The sequence below is a fragment of the Cryptomeria japonica genome, chromosome 1 (assembly GCF_030272615.1).
Source record: "Cryptomeria japonica chromosome 1, Sugi_1.0, whole genome shotgun sequence".
In the NCBI taxonomy this organism is placed as follows: domain Eukaryota; kingdom Viridiplantae; phylum Streptophyta; class Pinopsida; order Cupressales; family Cupressaceae; genus Cryptomeria; species Cryptomeria japonica.
Window position 1 is genome coordinate 488,631,164 of NC_081405.1, and position 17,647 is coordinate 488,648,810.

A 17,647-nucleotide genomic window follows, 5' to 3' on the forward strand; every position below is an offset into this window, starting at 1 on the left:
GAGTTCCTGAGTCAAGTGTCCATATGAAACTAATATTTGAAGGTAGGTGTTGTTTGATAAGTGTGAGTTTGATGTAAGGAGGTTGAGTTTGATGAAAGGGGGTTAACATCAGAGGGGACTATCAAATTCAGTGATAGTCACAAAAAAACATCATGAGCATGCAGAGGTTTATTTTAAAGGAAGAGTAAGCTTTACAAGTACAAGAAAGTGGTGCTTATAGCAATAGTCATAAAGGAACGAGTGTGATAGTGTTTCAACAAAGAAAAGAGGTAGTCTAAGTCACTGTCGAGGAGTGAGTAAGCTGAGCTATGACAACAGTCAAATAGCCTATGGTCATACCAACTAGAGGGCAGTATAAAACCTAAGGAGAGACATAGTTCAAAAGGACTAGTTTCTCATTTGCAAAGAGAGTGTATAAAGGGAAAACTAGAACATGAGGATAATGGACATATCACAACATTAAAGATAGTTCCAAAGGACTAGTTTCTCATGAGCAAAGTTTCTCATGAGCAAAGACACTGTTCAAAAGGACTAGGATCTCATGAGGATAATGCACATATCACAAAATTAAAGAAGAGGATATAATGTGTGAAAGTTATGTGCAAACATAGTGCCTATGATAGTGCCAAATCCAAAATACAATGAAGAGACGGTCATGGCATGAAAGTGAGGACAACAACAAGGAAGGAATAAAGGCAGACAATAAGATAGAAGAGCATTCAAATAGCCTATATGGCATGAAGAGTAGGATTTTTATTGACCAAATGATCAAATGAAAGAAATTGAGAATGGTGAAAAAGGTAACAGTTTGAAACCCTTAGTCATTATCTCTCAACGATAATTTTTCACGTCTTTGTTCAAAAATGAAAAAATTAGTAAGTCATACCTCATTCATATATATCATGATGCTAATGGAGAGGGTCCTATAGTAGGGATAATGTGCACAAATATGACAGTCAAGGTGGAGAATGATACATAACAGTCATAAACTGAGGCAGTAAATAAGAATGTCAAAGTTAAGTGACTAGTGACAACCTTAAGTATTTTACAAGAACAAGAACAAACTTTTATGACAGTCATATAAAAGGTCTACAATAGCACTTCACAATCATGAGAGCTTTTCACTATGAACCGTAATTTATAAGATTGCAATTATGATTAATGCTACCTTGGCCCATTGGCCATTTCTTTCAACCTTAAAAGACAGTCCATTGTTAGAAGTTTATTTGAATTCAACACTTGAACGACTTGAATTGAGTGTACAATATGCTCTAGTTGCTACCCACATACACATCACTATGGTTAAGACCTATTTATACAATACATTTTAAGTGAAGTGTTCCTATGCTTGATTGTTCTTCCACATTTTGTTGCATGCATGTCTATCCAAGTGACTTTTCCTCTATCAAATACCGAATGCCTATCTTGCGTTTATCTCAGTGCCCATCACTACGCATATCGTGAGAAAACTAGCTCGTTTTGTCACGCAAGTATTTGTTCGGCCTTGAGCATGCACAATTTTTCTGCTCACATATGCTTCACTTGTTCACCAAAAGTGCATTTTAAACACTTATTTCCATCTCTTCTCTGCAAACATTCAATTTATTAGTAAAAATATTAAACTGCAAACTTGCTCATCACCAAAAGTGCATTTTAAACCTACTACTAATAAAGCACTTATTTCCATCTTGTGAATCTCTTCTCTGCAAACTTGTAACTACTACACACCTCTTTTGATAAATAGGAACTGCAAATAGTATATCCTCTAAAAATAATACAATCAACGGGCACTCCTTCCAAGTGATAGCTCTTAAACTAGAACAAGATTTCATGAAAACACTATATGAAAATTGATGAAGCCACTCAATAAGGGATGACTAATTCTTTCAAAATAGAAAGCCAACGTCGGAAAGAAAGTAGTATGAAAGTTTTCCTTAAATATAAAAGAAATGCTCAGAAATTATTTGTCTCTTACTTTCAATGCCTCTAGCAATTAAATGTTATTTCAACCTTAATAAAAGGTAAATATCAGTAATCTCCCCATTCTAATATCCACATGACATAAAAAACAAACAGAATAATACAATCATCGGACACTCCTTCCAAGTGATAGTTTCATGAAAACACTGTATGAAAATTGATGATGTCACTCAATAAGGGATGACTAATTTTTTCAAAATAGGAAGCCAACGTAGTAAAGCAAAGCAGTCGTCCTTAAAATATAAAAGAAATGCCATTTAAAATTATTTGTCTCTTACTTTCAATGCCTCTAGAATGTTATTTCACCTTAAGAAAAGGTAAATATCAGTAATCTCCCCGTTCTGACATCCACATGGCATAAAAAACAAACAGAATAAAAATAGTTATTTTTCAAAATTCACATCAGCAATACATATATATATGGACTTTACATGCCCACAACATTTGAGCGTTTGGGCATTTGGGTGTAGCACTTTGCCTTGCATACCCCACTCTGCCATGGTACTACAGTTTTTATCCAAATCATTTTTCCATTGCTTATGATAATAGCAAAGTAAACTGAAAGAAAATTTATACGATATTTTTAGTATTTTCAACAAATGTACTAATTCTATGATTACCGAAAGGGGAAGAGCTATGCAAATGTGGAATGGAAGGAGAAGAACTATTGCATGAGTATCTCTGCCTCTATAGAGTTAATGTCTATTGCATTTGTACCAATATAAATACATTGCTTGTAGTACAACTTACAAGTATTTTAAATTTTAACTTTCTCATAACATTAGACATAATCAAGTGGTTGCAGATATAGAAAAGTAGGAGGAAGAGTTTCATGAAGGAATATAGCACTAAAAAATCTAATGAAAATGATGAACACAATTCATTATCCTTAAAAGCCATGAAGAAAATAACTTTATGAAAGAATACTGGAATTCTTTTGTGAATGATTGCATGTGAGGCCAACAAGACAATTTAATGACTCAAGAGAGCATTTCTGGATTCGATTGTGTGAAAGATTTTTGCATCAACGTTTCGGATCACACTCCGTGTGTTGGTATTTTGGTATGGTTTTGTCATTGATGTCAACACCTACTTTGGAGATCCAACAACATTCACCGGCAAGCAAGTAAACTGTGCAACAGTTACTGGTATATGATTCACCGATAGGATATATTGTTCACCGATACCTGGAATGATATGGAAGACACTTGGTAATGTCAAAGACATCGTGTGGACACTTTGTTTTGAAGAATTAATCATTGGTATATTCATATTTGCATATTTGCTTTTATTGGCAAATAGGTCCAGGTTATCTAGGGTTACACCGGCAGGTTTATCTTTTCCAGATCAGCATGGCACACTATGGAGATGATTTATTATTGTTGTAAATGCATTAAGGTGACATGTTCAATCGGTTATTGCATCAGATATGATATTGTATGTAAAATGTTTTATTGTAATATCTTGTAGAGCCGACCTACTAAAATTGGTCTTAGGGTATGGCATAAATGTAAGATCTTATTTGTAAGATCAAGTGTCAAATGCAAAAAAGAATTGAGTGAAGGTATATGCAAGATCAAGCAGGGATATACACGAAGACATCATTTGAAGGTGAAGTTAGGTTTTTGTAGAAGCATATCAGCATTACACCAGTACTGAATCCAGCATATGAAGATGCTATTTTATGTAGTACATTCTTATTGGATTTAACCATCCAACTATAGTCAGTGTGACTCCCATTTTGTGATTGAGTAGTGAGCTCTAGGCTGTTGGCCTTTCTACATATGCAGACCCCATTTATGTACACTTACTATCTGCAGTAGAATCATCTGATTGTGGGTAAGGTTTCCCACCATGGTTTTTCCCCTTACAGGGTTTCTATGTACAAATATTGGTGTCATGTGTTGTGGATGACTTTGTGTTTATGTTTCATGCATTAATCCTTACCGGTATAGCAATTTACTGTTAACACTATCTACCGGCATACTTAACTGGTTTACCTGTATTAAGCATTAAGTTGGTTAATTAGTTTTTGGTTTGAATTTATTAGATAACTGATTCACCCCCCCCCCCCTCTCAGTTGTCTCCGGGACCTAACAATTGGTATCAGAGCTTAGTCCTCTTTTGCAGAAGTTTAACAACTTGAGGAGATCCAATGTCTACTAACTATTTCAGGAAGGACAGTCCTAAACTTGATGGAACCAACTATGGGATATGGAAGATCAGAATGGAGACACATCTAAATTGCATTGGTAAAGACATCTAGGAAGTTACTAAGAACGGTTATACTGCTGCTATAGCTGGTCAGACTGCTCCAACTACCTTAGCTAAAGATGAAGAAAATGATTGCAAAGTAAGAGAAGCACTTTTGAGTGCATTATCAGATCAACAAATCATGGGATTATCAGATAAGTCTACTGCTAAAGCTATTTGGGATCACTTGGAAACACTGAATGAAGGAGATTCCACAGTCAAAATTGCAAAACTTGAAAGCTTCCGAGTCAGGTATGAACATCTGAAAATGGAAGAAGATGAAAGGATTTCTGCTTTTATGGAAAGAGTAAATGAAATTGTTTTGGGTATTAAATGCTGTGGAGGAACCTTGAGTGAGGATGAAATTGTTTCAAAAATATTAAGAGGTTTGCCACCAGCATATAAAATGAAGGTTACTACTATAAATGAGTTGAGAACAATGCCTAATACATCAGTAACTAGGGATACATTGATTGGAAAACTTTTAGCCTTTGAAATTGAGGAATTTGGTCTTGTTGCTACTATAAAGACTGATTTGGCCTTTAAAGCATCAACATCATCTGCTCCATCATTTGACAAATCAGACTGGAGAGCCTTTTATGCAAGAGAACTTGAAAAATCCAGAAAGGAGAATGAAGAGCTTGAAGAACTTGAAGCACTATTTGCAAGAAAAATGCCAAAAGGTCCAATTGGAAGTAAGTATGAAGGTAAAGTACCCTTTAAATGTTGGTCATATGGCTTCAAGATGCCCTGATAGACATGCTAGACTAAGAGAAGAAGCTAGAAGAACATACAAGCCTAATCTTGAATATAAGAGATACAAATTTAAAAAGAACAAAGATAAATCTTGTTACATTGCTGATGAAGGTGTGACTGATGATTCTGATGAGGATCCAGTAGACAACGGATGGGTTTTTGTTGCTATAGCAAAAGATCAACCGACACCTATTTCTCAACCGATAGAACAAGCCCTAGCAGCTAAAGTTGAAGCAAAGGATGAATGGATCATTGACTCAAGATGCTCACATCATATGACTAGAGACAAGGGTAAATTCTTGAACTTTCAAAAATACAATGGAGGTTTAGTAAGATTTAGAGATGACAAAGCCTGTTCAATCAAAGGTAAGGGTTCAATATCTCTTGATGGTAAGCATAACACTGACAATGTCTACTATGTTGAAGGATTAAAGCATAATCTTTTAAGTGTTGGTCAATTAGTTGAGAAGGGATTTCAGTTACAATTTAAAAATGGAAAATGTAAAATCATGAATAGAACTAGTTTGGAAATTGCAACTGGTAATCAGACTAGAGGCATTATCTTTCATTTGAATAATAGTGAAAAGGCATGCTTAATTGCACATATAGATGAAAGTTGGTTATGACATAAGAGACTATGTCATGTAAACTTTGATTGCATGGTAAAAATCACTACTTCTAAGGTAGTTAGAGATCTACCTAAGATTGTGAAACCTCAGAATACAATTTGTAAGGAATGTCAATTTGGAAAACAAGTTAGAGCTAGTTTCAAAAGTATTCCAGAAAAATCCAATAATGCTCTTGATTTAATTCCCACTGATTTATGTGGTCCAGCTAGAACTAGAAGCTTACAAGGTGATAGATATTTCATGCTAATTATTGATAATTACTCTAGAATGTGTTGGGTTACTTTTCTCAGAGAGAAATCAGAAGCACTTGGAAAGTTCAAACTATTCAAAGCAATGGTTGAAAATGAAACTGGTAAGAAAATCAAATGTTTAAGATCAGATCAAGGAGGAAAATTCACATCTAAGGACTTTAATACATTCTATGAAGTGAATGGAATCAGAAGACAGTTATCAGCACCTCAGACACCACAACAGAATGGAGTTGTTGAAAGGAAAAACAGAACTATCTTGGATGCAGCTAGAAGTATGTTATCAGAAGCAAATCTACCACATGTGTATTGGAGAGAGGCAGTTAGCATTGCTGTCTATACATTCAACAAAGTTCACATCAAAGGTGAAACTGGTAAGACCCCTCATGAACTATGGTTTGGTAATACTCCTACTCTTAAGTATTTGAAATTTTTTGGAAGTAAATGTTATATTAGAAGAGATGAGTATATTGAAAAATTTGATCCTAGAAGTGAAGAAAGAATATTTCTTGGTTATTCATCTAAGAGCAAGGCATATAGATGTTTTAATAAAAGATTGCAGAAAATTGTTGAGAGTACAAATGTAAAGATTGATGAACAATTCAGAGGAACTTCAAGATATATAGACTCTGAATTGGCAACAAAAATTGTGACAAATGAACCTATACTGAATCCACCGGTATAGAATGAAGATCTAGTTACCCCGATATCATCAGAAGATTCCACAATAATAGAAGAACAACAACAAACTAAGACACCCCGGTATGTAAGATTGAATCATTCTGAAGATCAGATAATTGGAAATAAATTTAAAGGAGTTATGACAAGAGGAAGATTGGCAAATGAAGAGGTATGTCTTATTTCTCAAATTGAACCATCATCTATCAATGAGGCACGTGAAGATAAATTTTGGATTAAAGCTATGGAAGAAGAATTAGGAGAAATTTAGAAAAATAATACTTGGATATTAGTTCCCCGGCCTAAAGATAAAAATGTAATTGGAACTAAATAGGTATTTAGAAACAAACTTAATGAAGATGGTAAGGTTGTTAGAAATAAAGCAAGACTAGTGTGTAAGGGATATTCTCAAAAAGAAGGAGTTGATTACAATGAAACCTTTGCACCGGTAGCCAGAATTGAGGTCAGTTAGATTATTCTTGGCCTTTGCAGCTCACAAGGACTACAAAGTTTATCAAATGGATATTAAATATGTATTTTTGAATGGAGATCTTGAAGAAGAAGTGTATATTGAACAACCTAATGGATTTTCTTTGACAGATGACAATGATATCATTTGCAGGTTAAGAAAAGCTCTATATGGATTGAAACAAGCCCCAAGAGCTTGGTATGCAAGATTGGATAAGTATCTTTTGAAGATTGGTTTTATTAAAGGAAATGTAGATAGCAATTTATATTACAAAATAACTAATGATGACATCTTGATTATTGAAGTATTTGTTGATGATATAATCTTTGGAGGAGAAGATGGATTATGTAAGGAATTTTCTCTTGAAATGCAGCAAGAATTTGAAATGTCTATGATTGGAGAAATAAAATTCTTTTTAGGTTGGCAGATTTCTCAGACTGATAAAGGTATATTTTTGAGTCAATCCAAGTATTTGAAAGAATTACTAAAGAAATTTGGGATGGAGAACTCTAAACCGGTAAGCACACCTATGACTACAAATGACAAATTATCTCAAAGGGATGAATCTACACCTGTTAATCCAACTAGATACAAATCAATGATAGGAGGTTTACTATATTTGACACAAACCAGGCCTGATATTATGAATGCAATATGTATTGTTTCTAGATTTTAGAGTAATCCTAGGGAAAATCATGAATCAGCAGTAAAAAAGATTTTCTGGTACTTACAAGGCACAACAAATCTTGGATTATGGTATCCTAAAGATGAAAATTTTGATCTATGTGCATACACAAGCAAATTGGGCAGGAGATGTAGATGATAGAAAAAGCACCACTGGAGGAGCATTCTTTCTTGGAAAGAGATTAGTTTCTTGGTTGAGTAAGAAACAGAGTTGTACATCTTTATCAACAGCAAAATCAGAATATGTTGCAGCAGCAACTAACTGTACACAGGTATTATGGCTTAAGCAAATGTTGAAAGATATAAAGGTAAAATGCAAGGAACCCATTACTATATACTGTGATAACACTGCAGCAATTGATATATCTAAGAATCCAGTATTACATTCTAAAACAAAACATGTTTCTATCAAACTGAATTTTCTAAAGGAAAAAGTTGATGAAAAGGAGATAAAATTGGTTTATGTGAATACTAAAGAACAACTTGCAGATATTTTCACAAAACCTTTGCCTAAGGAGACTTTTGAATATCTCAGAGATCAGCTTGGAGTCATACCACCATTGGTAGAGACCTAGACAGTTGATGATTGTCATCAACTGACAGAATTAAAAAGACAAATATCTTATTCCGGTATTTGATGAGGATGCTACTTCTCAGGGGGAGTAGTTGGTATATTGAATTGGTTGGTATTTTGTATGAACTTGACTTTTTGTGACTTTGACATTTGATGTCAAAGGGGGAGAGATATCTATGGAAAAACACATTATCTTTTTGGGGAGAGATTTTGAAAAACACATTTAAGGAGAGATTGGTATTTAAAATAAATATTTGGATAAACACATGTTACTCCCAGGGGGAGAAATGGAGATTGTTGGTTTTTGGCATTTCTGTTTTGGCACTTTGATGGTTTTTCCATCTTGTGTTGCCATCAATGCCAAAGGGGGAGATTGTTGGTATTTTGGTATGGTTTTGTCATTGATGTCAACACCTACTTTGGAGATCCAACAACATTCACCGGCAAGCAAGTAAACTGTGCAACAGTTACTGGTATATGGTTCACCGACAGGATATATTGTTCACCAGTACCTGGAATGATATGGAAGACACTTGGTAATGTTGAAGACATTGTGTGGACACTTTGTTTTGAAGAATTAATCATTGGTATATTCATATTTGCATATTTGCTTTTATCGAGAAATAGATCTAGGTTATCTAGGGTTACACCGGTAGGTTTATTTTTTCCAGATTAGCATGGCATGTTATGGAGATGATTTATTATTGTTGTAAATGCATTAAGCCGACATGTTCAATCAGTTATTGCATCGGATATGATATTTTATGTAAAATGTTTTATTGTAATATCTTGTAGAGCTGACCTACTAAAATTGGTCTTAGGGTATGGTATAAATGTAAGATCTTATTTGTAAGATCAAGTGTGGAATGCGAAAAAGAATTGAGTGAAGGTATATACGAGATCAAGCAGGGATATACACGAAGACATCATTTGAAGGTGAAGTTAGGTTTTTGTAGAAGCATATCAGTATTACACCGGTACTGAATCCAACATATGAAGATGCTATTTTGTGCAGTACATTCTTATTGGATTTAACCATCCAACTGTAGTCAGTGTGACTCCCATTTTGTGATTGAGCAGTGAGCTCTAGGCTGTTGGCCTTTCTGCATGTGCAGACCCCATTTATGTACACTTACTATCTGCAGTAGTATCATCTGATTGTGGGTAAGGTTTCCCACCATGGTTTTTCCCCTTACAGGATTTCCACGTACAAATATTGGTGTCATATGTTGTGGATGACTTTGTGTTTATGTTTCATGCATTAATCCTTACCGGTCTAGCAATTTACTGTTAACACTGTCTACCGACATACTTAACTGGTTTACTGGTATTAAGCATTAAGTTGGTTAATTAGTTTTTGGTTTGAATTTATTAGACAACTGATTCAGGGCTCAATATCACATACTGTGGGGCTTTGAATTTGGGTTTCATGAACAAGACTCATTATTTGTTGCAGCTCACACATAAAAATTAATATTTTTTTAATTATATTATAAGCAATTTTTTATTTAAATATACATTTATCAATCATATTATAATCAATGTTGATATTTATATATAAATCACTATTTCAAATTATACTTGAAAGATAAATTAGATTAATAGATAAAAATATATAAATGAAATTAAAAAAATTAAATTTGATTAATGATTTTTTCATAATTATTAATTTTTTAATTTAAATATATTACTATTTGATACATAACATCTCACATAATTAAAAATATATTAATTTTTATATTTATTTAATAATTCATTAAAAAATATATTGCAAGGTTTTGAATTTAGGTTTCATGAACACACAATCACTCGATTTGTAAACTTGTCAATGGTTTTCAAGTCATTATTTATTGGTTTTGTGCCATTGTAATGGTACATGTTTTGTGTCATTGTAATGGAGCCATTTATTTAATCTCATCCCACAACTTAGTTGTATTGGATTCGTTTACTTATCAGAGCTGTTTATTTAATGATCTCATTTTACAGCGGCTTTAGGGCTGCAATAAGATATCAGACATGGGTTTTATTGCAAGAAATGAAGAGGGAGTGGTTAAAGCAAAGGGAGCCAGGTGTATAACATTTATGATTTTGATGAGATTTTCTATTTGTATAACATTTATGTCAAGGTCAAGTTTATTGCCAAATTTTGGGGTGGCGGGATAGTAATGCTTTATAGTAGTTCCTTTATGAGTGGTTTAATGTGGGATTTTGGCTGAACCATGTGATGGACTTTGTGATGGGTTTTCCAAGAACTCAAAAAGGTTTTAACAATGTTTTTGTGGTTGTTGACAGGTTTAGCAAGATGGCACATTTCTTGCCATGCAAGAGCACAAGTGATGCTACATATGTTGCAAACCTTTTCTTTAATGAAGTTGTGAGAATACATGGTTTACCCTTGAACATTGTGTCAGACAGAGTTGTGAAATTTGTAGGACATTTTTGGAGGACTTTATGGAGGAAGTTAGGAACAAACTTGTCTTTTCGTTCAGCTTATCATCCCCAAATAGATGGCCAAACAAACTTGTCTTTAAATAGGAGTACATCCTGACTTGGTCATGAATCTCCTTTATCCCTTCAGCAAATTCTTCTCCATAAGCACTAATATGTTCAATTGAGGGTAGGTTTCTCAATTCAAGTGTGTATCTAATTTAGGTCTGATGCTATCTAGGTTATGGACCGGTTTGCATGAAACATGTTGGTGAATCCTCCAATGCGCTTCCGGGATGTTTTATTGATTGGATGATATTTGTTTGTCCTTAGGCCAACATGTGTTATGATTTTATTTCAGGTTTATATAATGGATCTATTGTATTATCATTTGTGTGGCCAACCTAATTGGTTAGGTCCCGGGTTGGTATAAATATATGTAAGATCTCATTGTAGATCATATATGGGAATGACAAGGAGTGAATAATGTAATAATCATTTGTGCAGAGGATTTGATTGATCATAGGTGATTGAGTTGGGTTTATGGAAGAGGTTTTAGACCTCTGGTATTAAGCATAACTGAAACTGTAATCTGGCATGTTTGATGCTATCACCGATAGTTCTTCTCTCTGGATTGTAGTCCAAATATCTTGAGGTGGTTGACATCTCTGTAGTCAGTGAGACTCCATTGCGATGAGAAGTACGCTCTAGGCAATGTGCCTTCCTGCGTGTGCAGGCCCCTATTTTAATCATAAACTTGCTGCAGAAGTATCATCTGACCACGGGTAGGGTTTCCCACCATGGTTTTCCCTTTACCAATTTTTTCACGTACAAATCATGGTGTTATGTGTTATGTTTGCATGGTATTGATTCTCTAATTTTCATTTATGCTTTAATGCTTAATTAATTATTTCGATATAAGGTTTTAAGTGCTTTAATTCACATAATCTATTAACAACTGATTCATCCCCCCCCCTCTTAGTTGTTCATTAGTTATCCTAATAATTGGTGTCAAAGCGTGATCCTATTTTTGCAGAAGCTTAATTGCTTGAGGAAGATCCTATGGTAACTATTAGTTCAACTCTTGTTTTCCGAAAGGACAACCCTAGGCTTGATGGAACAAACTATGGAGTATGGAAGATTTAGATGGAGACTCATTTAAGATACATTGGAAAGGAAATTTGGGAAATAACTCAGAATGGTTACACTCCTCATAATCCTACTTCTGGCATTCCTGCACCAACAGACTTGGATAAGAATATTAAGAATGACTGTAGAGCTAGAGAAGCCCTCTTAAGCACCTTATTAGATCAACAAATCATGGGACTATTAAACAAATCATTGGCAAAAGCTATATGGGACAAGTTGGAGACTCTGAATGAAGGTGATCCTACTGTTAAAATTGCAAAACTTGAATGTTACCGAGTAAGATATGAAAGCTTGAAGATGGAGGAAGATGAAAGAATTTTTGCATTCATAGAAAGGGTAAATGAAATGTATTAGGAATTCAGTGTTGGGTTGGATCTCTGAGCAAGGAAGAGATTGTTTCAAAAGTGTTAAGGGTTTTGCCACCGGCACATAAGATGAAGGTAACTGCAATTAATGAACTAAGAACCATGCCTAATTCTTCTATCAATAGAGATACTTTTGTTGGGAAGATATCTGCTTTTGAGCTTGAGGAATTTGGTCCTCCCGGAGCTACAAAGATTGATACTGCATTTAAGGCATCTACATCATCAACCGACAAGCAAGATTGGAAAGTTTTGTATGCAAAGGAATTGGAAGAGATTAGGAAAGAAGATGAAGAGCTTGAGAAAATTGAAGCCCTATTTTCTAGAAGGATACCTAAAGGTCCGTCAGGAAGTAAGTATGAAGGAAAATATCCTTTCAAATGTTTTGCATGTAATAAGATAGGTCATTTTGCATCTAGATGTCCTGAAAAGAATTCAAAATTGGAAGAAAGAGAAAGAAGATCTTTTAAGCCTAACCCTGAATATCAGATCAAGCATAAGTACAGGAGAAACAAAAAAAAATCATGCTACTATGCTGACGAGGAAGGAGTAACTGATGACTCAGAGGAAGAACCAACAGGAGATTGGGCTAGTGGATTCGACAATGGAAAAGTGGGTATTTTATGCTATGAAGGAAGATGATCCATAACCAGTTATCAAAAATGAGGAAAAGGCCCTTGCAACAAAATTTGAAGACAAAGATGAATGGGTAATAGATAGTGGATGTTCTCATCATATGACAGGTGAAAAAGGGAACTTTCTAACCCTGCACGAATTTGATGGTGGTCAAGTCAGATTTGGTAATAACAAAGCATGCATGATCAAAAGAAGAGGAACCATTTCATTGGATGGTAAGCATAACACTGATAATATCTATTATGTTGAAGGTCTAAAGCATAATCTTTTGAGTGTAGGACAGTTGGTAGACAAAGGATTTCAATTACAATTCAAGGATGGAAAGTGCAAAATCATTAGCAAATCAGGATTGGAGATTGCAACTGTTACACAGATAAAAGGTAACATCTTTCATTTGAACTCCGGTGAAAAGACATGCTTGATTTCACATATTGATGAAAGTTGGCTATGACATAAGAGGTTGTGTCATGTAAATTTTAATTGCATTGTAAAGATTAATTCAAATAAGGCAGTTAGAGATTTACCTAAGATTGTGAAGCCTCATAATCTAGTATGTAAGGAATGTCAAATGGGTAAGCAAATAAAAACTTCTTTTAAGAGCATACCTGATAAATCTAATGATGTTCTTGATTTGATTCATACTGACCTATGTGGTCCTGCTAATACAAGAAGCTTTCAAGGAGATAGATATTTCATGTTAATCGTTGATGACTATTCTAGAATGATGTGGGTTGCTTTTCTAAGGGAGAAATCAAAATCCTTTGAGAAATTCAAGATCTTTAAAGCTATGGTCAAGACAAAGAAAGGAATGAAAATCAAGTGTATGAGATTAGATGAAGGTGGTAAATTCACATCCGGTGAATTTAACAGTTATTGTGAGAAAAATGGCATTAGGAGACAATTATCTGCACCCTGGACACCTCAGCAGAATAACATTGTGGAAAGAAAGAACATAACCATTTTGGATGCACCTAGAAGAATGATGATGGAAGATAATTTACCTCATATCTACTGGAGAGAAGCAGTAAGAACAACGATTTATACATTCAATAGAGTTCATATCAAAGGAGATACCAGTAAGATACCTTATGAATTATGGTTTGGTCATTCCCCTACTCTTAAATATTTCAGAATCTTTAGAAGTAAGTGTTATATCAAAAGAGATTATTCCATTGGAAAATTTGACCCTAGATGTGATGAAGGAATATTTATTGGTTATTCAACTAAAAACAAAGCATATAGATGTTATAACAAAAGATTGCAGAGAATTGTGGAGAGCACTAATGTGAAAGTGGATGAGCAGTACAAAGACCAAGCTAAATCTTATGATAGTGAACCAATAGTGGAAATGATCATAACTGAACCGGAACTGAATATTGAACCAGTTACCCCGACATCATTAGAAAACTCAACTGTAACTGAAGAGAAACACAAAGAACCTGAAAATCAGAAAACACTAAGGTATATAAGGTTAAATCATTCTGAAAATCAGATCATAAGAGACAAAAACATGGGAGTTATGACAAGAAGAAGGTTGGCAAATCAAGAGGTATGTTTTATTTCTCAGATTGAACCAGCATCGATAATTGAAGCTTGTAAAGATGAATGTTGGATGAAAGCTATGGAAGATGAATTAGATTAGATAGAAAAGAACAATACTGGGACTTTAGTTCCCTGACCTAAAAATAAGAATGTTATTGGAACTAAATGGGTATTTAGAAACAAATTGAATGAGGATGGACAAGTTGTAAGAAACAAGGCTAGATTGGTTTGCAAAGGATATTCTTAGAAGGAAGGAATTGATTATGGTGAAACTTTTGCACTGGTAGCTAGAATTGAAGTTGTTGGACTATTTCTTGCTTATGTAGCCTATTTCTTGATGATTGGTGGTTTTCTATATTTAACTCGAACTAGATCGGATATAATGAATGTAGTCAGTATTGTATCAAGATTTCAAAGTAATCCAAGAGAAAATCATGAAAGCGCAATAAAAAGGATATTCTGGTATTTGCAAGGAACAATTGAATATGGTTTTTGGTACCCTAAAGATGATGAATTTACTTTATGTGCATATACAGATGCAGATTGGGTAGGTGATGTTGATGGCCGGAAGAGCACATCCAATGGAGCATTCTTCCTTGGGAAGAAGTTGGTTTCATGGATTAGCAAGAAGCAGTCATGCATTTCTTTATCTACTACTGAAGCTGAATATGTTGCAGCCGCAACCAATTATACTCAAGTTCTATGGATGAAGCAAATGTTGAAGGATATACAAGTGAGTTGTAATTATTTGGTTGTTATCCATTGTGATAACTCTGCAGCTATTGACATATCAAAGAATCTAGTATTTCACTCCTTGACTAAGCACATATGAATCAAGTATAACTTTTTGAAGGAAAAGGTGGAAGCAAAAGAAGTCAGATTGGTTTATGTGAACACTAAAGAGCAGATAGAAGACATCTTCACTAAACCTTTGTCTCGGGAATCATTTGAGTATTTGAGAGACAGATTGGGGGTTTCTACCCCCCCCGATAGAGACTTAAATGATGCAGATGTGCATCAGTCCGGTATGCATTATTAGAGCTATCTTTTGCTCCAGATTGATGAAACAATGTTACTACTTAGGGGGAGTAGTCAGCCTTGAGATTTAGAGTTTTCATATTTTGTTTGATTCTTTGGCATTGCTGTCAAATGGGGAGGAATATATGTGAAAAACCATTGCTATTTATTTTTCAGATTGATTGCACTCCTTAGGGGGAGTTTGGTGGTATTTGGTATTTTGTTTTAGTTTTGGTTCAGAACTTCATTACTATATCATTTTATGGGAGATTGTTGGCAGTCTTCCATTGGGGGAGACTTGTTTGGCATTTTCTTGGCACTTGGATGTTTTTCACATCTAGTGTTGGCATCAACGCCAAAGGGGGAGATTGTTGGCCATATGATGGAACTGATTATGTGTTGCATTGATGTTTTGTCATTGATGTCAAAACTTGTTGTTACGGTTGTTTACCGACTTCTAGTAGATGGATTGGATTGGGAAGATTATCAGTTGATTGTCACCGGTATGACCTGGTTGATGGAATAAGTTTGTATGGATGGTTCATATTCTTTTGAAGTATGTTTCAGTTAGTTGGTATTGACTTGATGATCGGATGCTAGCTTATGTTCTAGTAAGCTTTCTTTATTGGTCCAGTAAGGGTTTCATCGGCAAAGCTTTATTGAAGATCTTTGATGTAATGCATAAGTGGTGTTGGTGCATCTTCTAGAAGTGATTTAGGATGCTGATGGTGAGTGTGTTTGTGCCTCGACTAATTGGTGTCATTTCTTTGGTGTGTGTGGATCTAATTTAGGTCTGACACTATCTAGGTTATGGATTGGTTTGCATGAAACGTGTTGGTGGATCCTCTGATGCATTTCCAGGATGTTTTATTGATTGGATGATATTTGTTTGGCCTTAGGCCGACATGTGTTATGCTTTTATTTTAGGATTATGTAATGAATCTATTGTATTATCATTTGTGTGGCCAACCTAATTGGTTAGGTCTCGGGTTGGTATAAATATATGTAAGATCTCATTGCAGATCATATATGGGAATGAGAAGGAGTGAATAATGTAATAATCATTTGTGCAGAGGATTTGGTCGATCATAGGTGATCGAGCTGGGTTTATGTAAGAGGTTTTAGACCTCAAGTATTGAGCTTAACCGGAACTATAATCTGACATGTTTGATGCTATCACCGATAGTTCTTCTCTCTATATTGTAGTCCAAATACCTTGAGGTGGTTGACATCTCTATAGTCAGTGAGACTCCATTGTGATGAGCAGTGCACTCTAGGAAATGTGTCTTCCTGAATGTGCAGGCCCCTATTGTAATCATATAATTGTTGTAGAAGTATCATCTGACTGTGGGTAGGGTTTCCCACCGTGGTTTTTCCCTTTACTGGGTTTTCCACGTACAAATCATGGTGTTATGTGTTATGGTTGCATGGTATTGTTTCTTTGATTTTCATTTATGCTTTAATGCTTTTAAATCAATTATTCTGGTATAAGGTTTTAAGTGCTTTAATTCACACAATTTGTTAACAACTGATTCACCCCCCCTCTTAGTTGTTCATCGGTTATCCTAACATCTTTAATATTGTAGATTTGACACCATTCAAAGGTATAGGGCAAGATGATGCTACATTCCCGGTGGAAGATGCTGCAAACATGCTGAAGGACTTTCCAAGTCAAGGGTCACCCAAACTTGAGAGAATCTTGGACACCAAGATTATGAAGAATCTTGTCAAGTGGCAAGGACTCCTTGAGACAAATGCAGTATGGATGGATGAAGACCAGATGAAGAAACATGGGACTACATTGCAGGAACTCATCTCAAGTGGACTTGAGATTCAACCACCCGGGGAGTATGGTGCAGGAGCACCCAAAGACACAAATGAAGCCTAAAAGAGTCTAATATCACCCATGAGGTGAAAATGGTCATATGTAGTAGGTTGATAGGTTTGTGAGTCAATAAGACCTAATTGATGTAAGGCATTGTCATGGTTGCATTTGATGTGGGTCAGTAGGAGTCTAGGCATGAGTCAGACAATAAATATTGGTCTTAGAAACATTAGACCAATTCTTGGAATATGCTGGATACACCTTGGAGTCGCCAAATTTGAAAAGTTGCAAGTTGACAACTTTTGTTGTCATTGCAAAATGTTATAAAAAGGGGTAACTAATCCTCCAACGGTTCCAAAGTTTGAAAAGTGGCTGGATACTATTAGGGAGGCTATATTAGACCCACTTGGATTGATTC